Below are 3,777 nucleotides of genomic sequence, written 5' to 3' on the forward strand. Positions count from 1 at the left end.
AAGAAAGCAGAAATCCAGCTTTTCATAAAATAATGCCTAGGGAATCGCAAAAGACCTTGGACACCAAGGTCAAGCGAGTGGCTTTGTGAACCCTGATTATGATATCCATTTCCAGAACAGGAGCCACAGTTCAGTCGGACACCAATAAAATATCGGTCTGACACTAGTAAAACATTCTCAGAAGGGTAAATATGTCCATGGATTTGCACCTCTATGCACATGGTGTCCCTGCTGTACAAATGGTGCCAAAATAGTGAGCTGGAGATCACCATTGGCAGTTTAAGTCAAGGTCAGCCAAACTCCCGTGGTGCCTCAAATCCTCTTATGGGATTTAGTTGTCCCCATTTGCCCTGTCGTCTGTGCTCATCTATGCTCAGTGAAAGTGCTTGGCTTGGCTGCAGGTTACTACCTACTACTTATAATTAGTCTTAAAGAAGCATGCAATGCACAGACCTCACCTTGCAGTGCCTCACAGAACGAGAATATTTTGAATGGCATGTACCTCTTAACTGTTTGAATGACAAATACGTTATGTTGGTTATATCCAGAGTCAGATCTGTGATAGTCAACAAATAAAGAGTAGACATTGTGTTTGGATGTTTATTAAGGGTCCTGGGGCCTCATTTATAAAACGGACTTACAATCAATTTTGATCTTAATTATGACTTATAAGTAGTTATTTATAAAACCTTTGACATGGAAATGATCTTATTTCTACGCAAAGTCTAGACTTGACGCAAGTGATGTTCCTGCTGCCTATGTAGGGGTATTGCAGTTTGGGAGGCATATGCGTCCAAGCCTGTGGTAAACTTTGCATTAGCTTTATGAACAATTTGTTCACTGCAATGGCAACACACTACCAAGCTACCTGTTTGGCTTTGTTTGTCGACCCACTATTTAGTCCACCGAATAATACGTGTTGCCTGTCTTCAATCTCCTTTACCATCGCCGTGATCTCGTCTTCCAAAAAGTTTGCTTTTCTCTTTTGGTCCATGGTTATTCCTGACTAAACCCTCATTTGTACTAGCATTATATAAGGGGAAATCGCTGATTCTAAGGCAAGTTCAGGCCGTCAATTTTGAGATTTTGAGTTAATTTGAGATTTATAGATCATAGGTGCGTAAGTTACAAATGGGCGTCTTAGAACCTGCGTAAGCAAGGTTTTTTATGCTCAGTATCTTTTATGAATCAAACATAAGCAAACCGTCGGAAATGATCTTAAGACTAAGTTCAAGCATAAATCTAAGAACATTTTTATAAATGAGGCCCCTGGATTAATGACTGATCAAGGTACACAGAGAGCACTAGCAAATTGTGTATGTCAACAGCTCTGACTTGTGTCTCTGTTATGGCAACCTGAGCTCTCCACCTCCATATGCTTAAAATCTTGACTTGGTTCAAGGGCTGTTTCCATGGAAAAGCTTTGGTGTCTCTCCAGCGATTGTGCAAGACTTATTGAACCCGGTGACTGCCATGATATTGGCAGGTTTATTGCACCTGTTTGTTGTATACTTACACTTAAATTTCTTACAAATTTCTCTACAATGCAAAAAAAGACTCAATATCAATATCGCAGAAGTGAATAAAATGTTTGACATAGTTTTTTTTCCAAAGAGATTTGCACTGAACAAGTGAGAAAATGGACTGTGAAGATATGATTTTTCACAAGATAAGGTCTACAGAAGCATAGACAAGATCCAATGAAACAGACAGCTGAAAAGTTTCCCAAAGGATCCTGGTAACACTCTTACATATACGCCACCCATTCCTAATCTGTGCACTCCAGTTCCCACAGCAGTGAAGCACCATTGCTGATTTCTGTGAAAATTTATGCACTTTAAGACAACACCAAGGTGCTCTATATTAAAGATATTGTTGCCTAAGTACAGCACATTAACAAGGAAATGTCTGCTGCCTTCCTTGTGAGCCTTTTGGTGCTCGGTCTAGCTATGCGCCTCACACTGAGAACTGCTCCACAAAAACATGATCAAAATGTGGTTGTTTTTAATGAACCCAGTAGGGGTGGTACATCAAGCAGAGCTGGTCTCCTAGTTGCTCAAATGTGAATTCTATTTCAGTCCTTTAAATTCATTCCATATTCCAAATGAGTCATATGACAGTGGTTCACTCAGTACATACTTGGCTCTCTACAGTCAGGCCGAGTTTCATGTTAATTTTAGTGTACATCTCAATCATTATATCACATGCTTACAGTTCACAGTCTGTTTACAATGTGCAAATGATATTCCAATCCTATTTGTCAAGGAGATGTGGAAAGTGTGTCAGCTTTCATGTAAACAAACATGTGCACAGAAGTTAAATTCAAAGGACGTGAGGAAAAGGTGCCTACAGTTTTTGCCAAGCCCTCATTATTTAGCTTGACCAAACTTGATCAGGCTAATGAACAAACTTGTAGCCATGCAAAATGATTGCAGAACAGTTATGGTGACCAGCAATGTATGGTCCATGACAGCGAACACATTACACTTTGTAAAAATCCCACAAATGATAAAATCAAATGAGCAGCTACTCCTCCCTCACTGCAACTTCCACAGCCACAACTCAATGCTTATCAGTAATCCCTAATGACAACACTCAATTTTCAGTAAACTGTAACAAATGACTTATTTCGTCGTAAAAATAACTTATCTACAGAGATGAAAATTCCACATATATGTAAGATGACACGTACTATATGGTGTACTATATGACCAAAAGTATCTGGACACTCCTTGGTCTGGGGCTATTCATGGTTCATGGTTAGGGCTAGGCCCCTTAGTTCCACTGAAGGCAGATCTTTATGCTGCAGCATACAGTCACATTGTACAGTAGGTGATTCTGTGCTCCCCCAACAGTTTGGGGACGGTCCTTTCCTGTTTTAGCATGACAATGCAGTCCATGTTGAAATGGTTTTTTCGAGAACGGAGAGGAATAACTTGGCTGGCCTGACCCTGACTAGAACCCCATCTAACACCTTTGGGATCAACTGGAAAACCAACTGCAGCCAGACCTAATCGCCTAATCAGTACCCGACCTCACTAATGCTCTTCTGGCTGAATGGAAGCAAATCCCTGCAGCAATGCTCTAACATCTAGCAACATCTTCCCAGAAGAGTGGAGGTTGTTATAACAGCAAAGGGGGGACCAACTCCATATTAATGCCAATAATTTTGGATGAGATGTTGGATGTCAAGTGTCCACATACTTAGGCCACGTAGTGTATGTCCAATTATTTTGACAGAAAAATATATATGATTTGCGTTCTGCAGGAATTGCCCGTTGATGGTAACTGTATTTTGTCTTATGCCATTACATAATTTCATAATTGGAGGAGTGTTTAGCCTGAGGTTGTTGCCAGACTGTGGATGTCTGCTCATCTGCGTGACATTTCAAGACTTACTGTCTGTGCTGCCCAGAGACTGTGAGTCATTGCAAACAGGCACAGTCTAATTTTACCTTTGTGATACTCAAAAAAAAAGGGGTGTGGGGGGGGGGGGATTTCAAAGGGGGGCTGATCAAAAATCCCAGCTGAAGCTGCTCGTTCAGTTCAATACTAAAGTACAGGAGCAATGACTGGGTCAGGAACAATAAAATTGCATTGAATTAACAGAAAATATCAGAGTTTTAATGAGACCTGTTTTTTGAATTACAGTAGACCTTGTTCATTTAACTGGAACACCATTAATAAAATGTAATTACAACTGACAGAAACTGTGGTGGTGGAAGAGCAGTTCAGGCGTGGAAAAAAAAATCCAACAAAAAACAGATGACACATCAA

Source organism: Anguilla rostrata, chromosome 2, assembly GCF_018555375.3.
Source record: "Anguilla rostrata isolate EN2019 chromosome 2, ASM1855537v3, whole genome shotgun sequence".
NCBI lineage: Eukaryota > Metazoa > Chordata > Actinopteri > Anguilliformes > Anguillidae > Anguilla > Anguilla rostrata.